Below are 10,777 nucleotides of genomic sequence, written 5' to 3' on the forward strand. Positions count from 1 at the left end.
AACATAAACTTTACAATTCCCTCCGGAGACAGTGACAGGGAGAAGCAGTAGGGGGGGTATTCCTGTGGTTTTCTTTTTTTGCATTTTTTCTCCGCCATCCCACCAGGATCGGGATCGGGAAGTGGATCCTCTTTGGCGGTGCATGCCCCCCCCCCCCCGGTACCAAACTGTCCCGTATGCAACGTCCACAGCGGTCCACGTCCGACAATGGGAGGAAAATCTGTTTGTTTTCCAGCAGCGGACTTTTTCGCGGGGACCTTCGGATCTCCCCAGCCCCCGGTGGTGGTGGTGGTGATGGAGGAAACCATTCAAAACTATCGCCCCTCACTCACCTCCCTCGGTCCCTACCGACGGTGACAGCGCTCCGCAAAAGTGGAATAAAGTGGAAGCCATTTTTCATATTTCACGATTTGGGTTGTTCATTTACAACGGGGGAACGCCGTCGCCGTTGCCGTCGCGGAGTGCGGACGACCGAAGATCCTCGCGAAGAAAACTACCTCGAACACACAGGCACACAAAACCGCACATCGCCACCACCACCACGACCACCCCGGGACCAGGATACGGTTGCAATCCGGATCATGCTTTTGCTTCCCTTAAACCGACCAACGTGGCAAATTGGTCCCGGGGGGGTTTTACCGGTTCGTAGGATTCGCTTTTTGGGATCGCGACTAAAAAAAGGAAGAGAGAGGAAGAGAGAGAGAGAGGCTGGGGTGGTCTGTCGTACCGCATTTTGGCAACTGTGTGTCGATGACGACTTTGTTTATCACTTCGATGGTGCTGTTTTCTCAGCTTTCGGCACAACAACTTTTTCGCCACCACGAAATGCTCTCCGTGGCCTGGCGCTGGCCAACTTTTTGGCTCTTCTTCTTCTTCTTCTTCTCCTCCTTCTTCTTCGGTGATCAGGATTGCACCCAAAACCCGTAAATTCGTGCTGCAAACCGGGCAAAGCCAGGGTTGTGGTGCACAAGTTGTGGTGGTCACTGGCGACCACAGCGCTCCGGATCATCACTCTACCGGATTTGACTTTCGAATCCCTTCGAACATTTGTCTCTCGCTCGCTGTCTCAGTGGATCAAACAGTATTGTTGTAGTAAAGTCCGGGAATGGGGCTTCCTGTCAGGATCCAGGGAACGCTTTCCTTTCCCTTATTTCAAGTTGCTCCGGGGATACAATTTTCCAAAAACCATCTTTTCTATGTCGAACACCAATACTCGTTCTCGTGGTGGTGCATCGGGGAGTTGTTGTAATGCTACCGTCGAAACGGCTGCAACAGAAGTGTGAAAATGGTAACCCCTTTCCGCCCCCACGGCCCACCAGCTGTTCCCTCTTTGCGTCAACCAACTTCGCGACGAAATGCAAAAGAACGACAAAAGTACAAAGCATTAATGAAGGAAGCGTGAAGCTCGCACTCGAAGCGAAAGTATACTCCAGCAAGGGAAGGGAGGTAAAAAGACGATGCGCGAGGACGACACCCAGAGAACTTCAATCCACTGATAATCCGCGAGCCGCTCGGTTTGTGCAAGCGCAAGCTTTTCACCCCCCGGGGTTTGGGTTTTTTTGTTCCGTTTTTTTTGTTCCCGGTTCCTGCGTTGGCTTTTTATTTGTGTTCCCAGGCTCACGTCCGTTATCCCTCCTCGCCCCTCCTTTTCTTGCATCCTTACCGCTCGGTTGCGCTCTATCTTTCAAATTATCTTAATTGCAACAGTATGGAAAATTGAATTATGTTTACGAAGAAAGAAAAGAAAAGTTACTCATGGCGTGGCCGGCGTGGTGGTGCGAGAGGCCACGCAGCCAGCTTCCTCTTTGGCTTTATTTCATTTTATTTCATTTCATGTCCATGAGAACTCTACCGTAGTGTAGCTGACTACAGCTGGCGCTGGCCGTAACGAATCGAACTCTGGCCACAATTCGAACCGGCAAGTCCAAGTCTAAGACTTTTCGGTTCCCTTGGCAAATAGAAGTTTGTTTTGCACAAGCCGGCCCGGTACAACAAGGCCACACCGTGCCTGGGACTCAGCTTTGCACGATTGCCCCTCAAAGGAAATTGCCCGGACGAACGGGCGGACGGAGCTTCGGACGATCGGACGCACCCTTTCGCGCGTGCCAGGTCTCGCGAGGGATGAAACGCGCAGGGCTGATTGGTGGTCCGCGTTCCGTCCGCGCGCACACTGTACTAATGAAGTGAAGCATCTGCCCAATGGAATTCATTTATCATGCGTTTGATTGAGAGGAACTCTTGTTGGCAGCATGTTATTAGTTTTGGCACGGTGGGACCGCTGATTAACGTAATCAGCTACTGGCTGGCTGGCTGGCCCTATACTGCCTGAGCGCATCTTGGCGTCGGTTGGTTGGATTGCGATGTCGTTACTACAATTGCCTTCTGTAAGGGGCAAGGCGGAGTAAGGAGATTGCTCGGCTAAGGAGTAACCTTCCTTGGTTTGTACAACCAGAGAAGATAAACGGTCGCGAACGGTTGGGGAAAGTCCTTTGTTTTTATTTTATTTTATTTTTGAGACAGGGGCGGGGACATTCTGGACTCCCGGGACTATAGCCAAGGTAATGAGCTAGAGATGCGCGGGAAACGAGCCATAACGAATCGTTCGCCAGTTTTCGGTGGGTGGCAGAACGAATCTGGCCTCTTGTTTGTGTTATGCAAGGGGAGTCTTTTAGTGGAAAATTCGTCCGGGAAATTTTTAGTATGCCTACGAGAAAGGACAATTACCGATTAACTAACTAGCAAGCATTATTTCAGTTAATTTAGCGAAACACGGTCTTTGGAATTTGGCTATGAAAAGTAAAATGATCGTAAAACAACATGAAAATGTAATCTAAGTAGTCTTAACATCGGCGAAAAAATTGCTCTCTAACTTACATCAATTGCATAACATCACAAGGTGAAAGGATCATCCAGTTGTTTGTAAGCTATCTGCTTCTGTTTTTTTCGAAACTTTCACAATCCAATCTGTTTTTCCTCTAGACTTATTTTTATATAGCTACAACAAATGCTTTTGTTAGCTACAATAGTTCCATTTTTTTAATCATTAACCGTCACGTACACTGTCTATTGTTAGTGTAACAGTGCCGTGCCAATATGCCATTGTGTTATCTCGGTACGCTTATAAGACTCCTGCGAGCGAGCAATCATCCTGAGGATAGGATTGACTCAATCGATTTATAGTTGTTTGATGTCGTCCTCATAATCTGCAACCTAGAAGCTTTTCGGCAGCCAAATCCTCTAGTCAAAAGCATAAAGCTTATGTTTGCGTGACTGCGGCTTCCAATGTAACCTGCATGTATAATCTCTTTGTGCAAGTAAGAGTCAATTGCAGTTACGCGGATAACCGAGTTTTGGGAGTTTTCTTATATATTTCAGATTATAAGATTAGTTTTAGTGTTCACTTTGCAACTAAAGTCACATGTTCTGGAATGATGAAAAAATAATCCCTAGATGATGAAGAACGACGCTCCTAAAACTATTCCAGGATTTGTTTTACTCACAACAGTGCAAAACCTCAAATAAATCAAAAGCACGCTGACGTCTTTGCATTGTTTATCCCCGATAAATATCTGCATCCTGCAAGCTGCAACCTGCTACAAACACGCTGCGGAAACATTGTCCAACCGTTTGGCGTCACTAATGTTCAACTAAAACAATAGCTCCGAAACACAGTTTCGGTGGAAAATCTGGAAAATCTACAAACTATCCCGAACCCAGACGTTAAACTTCCTGGATCAAAAAGCGGTAACACAAAACTTAAACATTTTAACAAGTCGACAAACAATGCCCAATTGCTAGTTGTAACACAGGGAGGGAGAAAAAAAAACTGTTGGCAAATGGGCCCCGAAAGCGAGGCGAGGTGGTGACCAAGCGGGAAAGGCGAGAGGGTAATTTTTGGCTTTGACAGAAGCAAGCTGGTGAGACGACGAGGACGACGACGACGAGGACGAAGGCGACGGAACCGACAGAAAACAATTTACCGTAAACAAAAAAGTGTAATTAAACTCACGAACGAAGTTACTCGGACCGTCGGAAATGGAGTGAAAAATGAAACGAACGTGTAGGCTCGAGGGGAAGAGAAAAGGGGGGAGGGGGGGGGTGTTAGGCGCCGGTGGCTCTCCTCTTAGCCCAATCACACACCCCTCAGCAGCAGCAGCAGCCGGGATGGGCGGCCATTCCTGAGAGTACATAATTTTCTTGCAAGAATCACCGTCGGCCGCAATTAACTTTTTGCACTTTTGGAAGCCACCCTGTCTTGGCTCAAATGCCCAATACCACCCCCAATCCCCTCTTCCCCGTTCCTTCTCCCTCCCCTCCACCTCCTTTTCCCTTGCAGATAACCGGCTTGAATCTGGAACTGGTCCTGTTTCTGTTTCTGGATTTTTTTTTCCCTCTTAGTTCAAGCTTTATGCTGTCGTTTTCTCCCAACGCGCCTTTCTGCATCTTGACACACTGGAACCGCTGAACAGCGCTGGCGGTTGGAGTAGAAGGAAAAACCGAGAGAAAAAAATTAACCAGCCCCAAACCCCTCAACCATAAGCATCCCGGATCCTCTGACCTCGTTCGGTGCGATTCGGTCCGGCTATTTTCATGACAATCCGTTTGCCTAAATTGCAAGTTGTCTTGCGCCGGAAATGAAAAAGAGAAAATGCAAAATGTTACATCCAATTGAGGCGCTTGCCGGGACCGCCAGGAATGGTGGTGCTGGAGGAAAATTGTAGGAGCAAACGTTTTTTTTTCTCCTTCTGTTCTGTTCCTTTACCTCCTCTCGGGGGAAAAAAAAACATTGGAAAAGCTACGTAATGCGGATGAAGGGATTACAGGGATCGCTACCACCGCCACGGGGTCCCTTTGGCCATGGCTACTGATACATGCACTAGCGAGTTTTGCGCTCATAAATCCTAAGTGAAAATGAACAACCGGAGAAAGTTATGAGTGTAATTATGTTAAGATGAATTCTTCCAAGCTGTGAACATTATTCCATGCCCGAACCGACACACACACAGCCATTGCCAGCGCTCCCTGCATTCCGCTTGCGTCAAGCGCGATCATCAGTGCATACACCGTTACCTTCTGCGTCCATCTTGTTCCATCGATCCATGCCAGGGTGTACAAGAGTTACACTACTTTCAGGATAAAAACAACCGAGCGGTGAAATGGATTTTTACTAATATTTATTCGTACAAAGAAATTACACAAATGATGAGCGAGACAAAACTGAGACATAAATGGTTGTGTTGGTTTGTGTTCGTCCTTAAATACCTATATCCGCACATCCGGCTGGCGAGCAAATTTCTGGAATGGAAGCTCCTTGCTTGCGCCTTCCAATTGCCGAGTAGCCTTTTCGAAGGTTTTTTCCAATTCCATTATTTTTTTTTGTTGCTCTAAAGGGGTTCAAATTTCACTTCACTTTTGATTAGCCAATCACATGTTTGCTTCGTCAATTTATTGCTCCTAGCGCTCCCTAATCATCGTTCACTTCATGCCACTTCCATTTGTTGCCGTGAAGCCGTGGCTGAAAGATGGTGCGGGTTTGTTTCGTGTTTGTTGTGTGCTCGGTTGCTCCTGACTTTCCTAAATCTGTTTGTTTGCAGTTTCCGTTTTTTTCTCCTTTTCCTTTTTGTTTTACACAGATTAGTTCGTCACGTCGCTTGTCCACGCGATCGCGATCGTAATGGGATGAAGAAGTAGGTTAAAAAGTTGTTCTTGGATTTTTCTTTGCGTTCTTCCTTCCTTACGTATCGGGTTCTACAAGTGGCCAAATGGGATAATGCTTTTCGCTTTTTCAGCTGCGTTTATCGCCTTTTCATCGCCGTTTTTGGCACACTCCACCGCGAGCAAACCATCACTCTCAGAGTTACTTGCCGGTGCATGAGTGAAGAGTATTTGGTTTTTGTTTTTCTGTTCTCCTTTCCATATAGCCTAAACTTGTGTATTTGTTTGCCGTTTTGTTTTTGCTCTTTTTTTTCGATTGCTTCGTAATTACTAAAACGCACTACATTTATTAGATACCGTTCCATAGTTTTACCTTTGCCGTTAAAGTAATAATATTTTTTCAATGTTTTTCCTTAAGTTTAGCCAAAGTACATTATCATTAGTCCGGACCATAGGCGCCCAGGGTGCTCTCCACACCGCTTTGCTCCGTTTTGTTCCATTTTCCCACCCTTGTCCAAAATGTTTACAATTTTATATGGTTTATCTTTTCCTTTCTTTTTTTTTTTTTTTGATTGGTTGTGCCATCGATTTGGTTTTGTTCAAAACTCATACGCCATAACTAGTCGAGTGACAAATTGGTTTGATCAAGAGTAAATTATTTTTTGCTCTCCCCGCCAGCTAAAGGCCAGCTACTGACTCCTGTGCTCATATTACGATTCCCTTTCAGAGACGGATTTATAGTGTGCTTCTAAACCAAGTGCTCGTCAAGCTCGTTAACCGCACTGCTCTGTGTATGTCTTTGAAAACTCTGTTTGTCTGTTTTGTGAGGCCGAACGTTTTCACCGCTCACCGGCGAAGTTGGAAGTGTTGGTTGTGTTTTCGATGTGGACTTTATGGTGTGATCATCATCAAGTAACTGTGGCCAGTCTATTGTGTTTTGTTTCCTGTTCCGATCCATTGCGCTTGGCACGGATCACGTTTGATTAGAAATGAATTGATTGACAAATCTGTAACACACGCGCATCATAAGACTGTTAACTTAGTGGTATATAGTGAACTAACGGAGGAAACTCAAAATACCCTTTTTGCTTTTACTAGTTTTACCCGGGGGAACTATCGACTTCCGTTCAACGTCAGTTCACCTTCTCTTCTGTTTCTGTAGTGTATAAATATAGGATGCGTCTTGCTGTAGGTTTTTGTTACGTTTCCAGCAGCTGTTGATTTGGGTGCTTGCGGTTTGTAATGTCCCGTAGTTATACTTTGATTTCTGGTTTTCGATATTCGTTCGGTTATCGATTGGTTAAAAAATTAATTTAATCCTCATTGTATTTTATTATTTTGTATAATTGAAGGCAATATCAAGGTAATAATCTTCAATCTTCCTCACTTCCTTACAACATTCGTTCGACCCTCTGCATAGATGTGTTTTGTTTTGTTAATTTTTTTTTTTACTGTTATACTAATATACTTTTATGTCACAATCTTTATTCTGTATTTCCATATACATATACACTTTAATCCGATTGCCCAACTCCTAGGGTATGTACATTGTTCACGCTGGCTGAGCTAGGAAGCTATTGTGTCTGTGTGTGTTCAGAAAACCATAGGAACTTTCAATTCCATTAGTAAATGTAGTTTCATCAATTGGTTACGGAACGGCTCGCAACGAAACAGTTAAATTAGAGGAACCAATGATGAGCTGTTGCAGGAAAGAAAGACTATCGTTAGGCGAAGTAATCCAATTAAACTGCCCACCCCCTGCCGCAATACGGAATAATCGAATTACCGAATCCCAGGTCTGTAAAGTATCAATTTCTCCTTAACAATAGTCTGCTCAACCTGTCGTGATCATGTATATATATATATATATAGTATATCGTTCCCCTTTCCAGCAACCTAATTACAATTATAAGATATTTTGTCTTTTCTGGCGATAAACTAATGCCATTATCCTTTCAATTGATTTGGTATTGAAATTCTCTGTTTATTTTATTCTTTGTTAAGCTCTCTTTCGTTTATTTTTACCGATAAGTGATCATCAGTGAGAATCACGTTTCATTGGCATAAGTGTCCTCATGGCCTTGCGCGGTATCTCTCGCGACAGACACACACGCGCTCCTCGGCGACGCACAAGTTGTATAAGAGCACAACTCCCATAGGCTCGAAATACATGCTTGTTCAACGCTGTGCATGTAGCACACGGTTTTTAAGTTTCTAGAACCTTTAAAAAAACATACCTTTAAAAAATTATCAATTACTTTGCTTTCTTTTCCCAAATAAGTTTTAAGTGGATTCCGTGATAAAAAAAAACATTCCTATCTCTTTAGTATTGGAGCCAATCCATACCGACGGCCACAGGCAATTGTCTACAACATAAGTAATATGTAGTTAAATATTTATAAGAACCGAGATCATTAAACAAAATATTCTGACAAAGTAAGCACAGGAAAAAATACGAGTTTACCTTCATCGCATAAACGAAACTGTTTCTAGCTTTCCAACTCTTTTCAAAAAGGTGAAAAGTTTTCAAAAAGGTGAAAAACTTTTAAAAGTGGTTTTTAAAATTTTAAAGTTACTGATAGAATCTTTTTTTGTGGAGTGCTGATACTTGAAGAGGAATTATAAACATTCTACTGAAATGATTTATAATTCTTAAACTTTCACAGATTGTTGTTTCCCGTAGATTTTCTCACAAAACGCGATAAGTACGGGGAAAGCCGCGTAGCAATGTATTTATTCTAGCGCCATCATACCATAACACCGACCCATTATTGACCGACCAACCGACCGACCGATCTACTGCAAGTGGGAAAGGTGCGGATAATCTGTGCAACTTGGAACTCTGGATGGTTGATGAAGCAAAAATTACACAAATCCTATCAAGTGAGAAAGTACGACGAAACCATTAGCACATCGTTACCCAACATTTCACCGGAACGGCCCGAGTCAGTCAACAATCAGAATGAAAATTGTCCGAAAAATCCTGTCTCATTATCCTCAGGATGTTTGGTTTTTTAGTCCCTTCTCCCTTTCCGTTTTTTTTTTTTCCTTTTGGCAATCAACAATGCCAGAATGCTTTGCATAAGTCAAAGTTCTTGAGCATGGTGCTCTGCGATGAGGAACAACGAAGGAAAATGAACAAAAAAAAAAAAGGAAAAGATTGTTCTCAGCGGAGCGCTATAATTCACTCACTAATCAAGTTTCAACTCAATCAAGCGAACGTAAAGCGAAAATTATCCTTCACTCTTGTTATCACCGCGTCATCACCTCCGTCCACGCCTGGCTTCGCTTTCCAATATTTTCGGGATTGATTTTGAGTCCCCTTCGCGATGCAAGGGGTTTTCCTTCATTTTATCATCCCTCTGTTTCTATTTCTTTTTTTTTCTCTTCTATTGCTTTCTATCATCCACACCAGCAGCGTCACTTGCCACTTGCCGAACTGTTCCACTGCCCTGTCGCCTTTCACCTTCTCATTTATCCCATTATTTTCGGTTTTTTTTGCCAGCATGGACCGATGGGTTGCGTATTCGATTTGATAAATTAAAAATTTAATATTCGTCTTTTTTTCTCTCCTTTGACCCTCCTCTGTCACTTTCCTCCACCCTTCCTCATCCTGCGTTTCCACTGTGCAAACGCGCGTCCCGATTAATGGGCCGCAACACTGCTGGTTTGGTGCTGGTTTTTGAGGGGGACAATCGAGCGTATCAGTTTCCGGATTCACACTGTTTCGGTTCATTTGGCCCGACCTGATCGCTGATTAACGCGACTCCAGCGAAGCCAATCCCAGACCAGTGAAACAATACCCATTTTCGCCATTATCATGTTCAGCGTCCATTATAAAAAGTCCTTTTTTTGTGTGTGTGTGGCAATTGCAATCGATTGAATCAACAGTCCAAAGTTAATGCAAGCAAAGGGCCAGAAAACTGCAAGTAACCAACAAACTCAGTTTCAACCCATTTTTTTTTTTTTTTTGTTTGGTTGCGGTATAATTTTGAAAATTTAATTTAAAAACGCTCAATACTAGTGTCATAGTCAAGAATGGATGAATATATTACGTGCGAAAAGGAACAAAATTCGACCAATATTGTGCTCATCGAAGCACCCTTAAACTTACAACGCTAAATTTATGCCTAAAAGTATTAATTTAGATTTTTAAGAAAAATACATATTTTTTCGATCAAACATTTGGAATAAAGCCTAAAAGCCTACACTAGTGACAAACACAATGAAAAAGGTTGTTTGAGATATACTCAACAAATCGAAAGGGTGGATTATGACTTATCTGCGAAATGAACTGCGGTTCATTTGTTTTCGTTTTTTTCCGGTTTTGACAAATTTTGAATTTGTATAAACTTCAAGTACAATTTGACCGGTTTATAGCGAATTGCGCCATCCATCCATGAGCTTATTCGCCTTGCATGATATCAGATAGCTGACGAACAGCTATCAACACAGACTGGATGAAGCAATTAGCGATAAATCGGTTCAAAAAGGATATTTTCAATTTTGGAATTAATTTTGGATCTCAAACAATTTTGAGGCAACCGTTGGTCCGCTTAAATTTAGTTTCAACTTCCAACTTTCGTCGTCCTAGTACCTTGACTTCCTCTCCCCAATGATGGCAAACAATCGAAATAACGTCCGAATGAATCCTGCCCACACAGTCCACGAGCCGATGCAAACAGGTGCAACCGAGTATGTTACTACAAAGATTTCACTTTTTCAAATAATTAGCCGGCTGTCGATTGCACAGGACACGTACGTCCTCGAAACACGCGCCCGTACGCCTTTTGCAGCTGTGCAGCTTTAAATTATAATTATTAATTGCTTGCCGTTGCATCAATATTAATCAGATCATTGTGCGTGTAATCCGTTGGAATGGAAAATTTATTCATAGGTTCCTTCCCTATTCCCCTGTGTTTCTCGTGTGTGCTCCTCCAGTTGCTACTCGTTTGCGTGGGAATCTGTGAAACCTATGCTCTGCGTGCGGCAATTTACCATGTAGTCAACGTCTATTTTGTCTTACGACCTTTGTTTTCATCTTTTTCCATTACCATTACATGCTACCCTCGGGCGCTGAGTAACAAGCTGCTATTTATGCTGTGCCATCCGATTCATCATC

Source organism: Anopheles darlingi, chromosome 2 (assembly GCF_943734745.1).
Source record: "Anopheles darlingi chromosome 2, idAnoDarlMG_H_01, whole genome shotgun sequence".
In the NCBI taxonomy this organism is placed as follows: domain Eukaryota; kingdom Metazoa; phylum Arthropoda; class Insecta; order Diptera; family Culicidae; genus Anopheles; species Anopheles darlingi.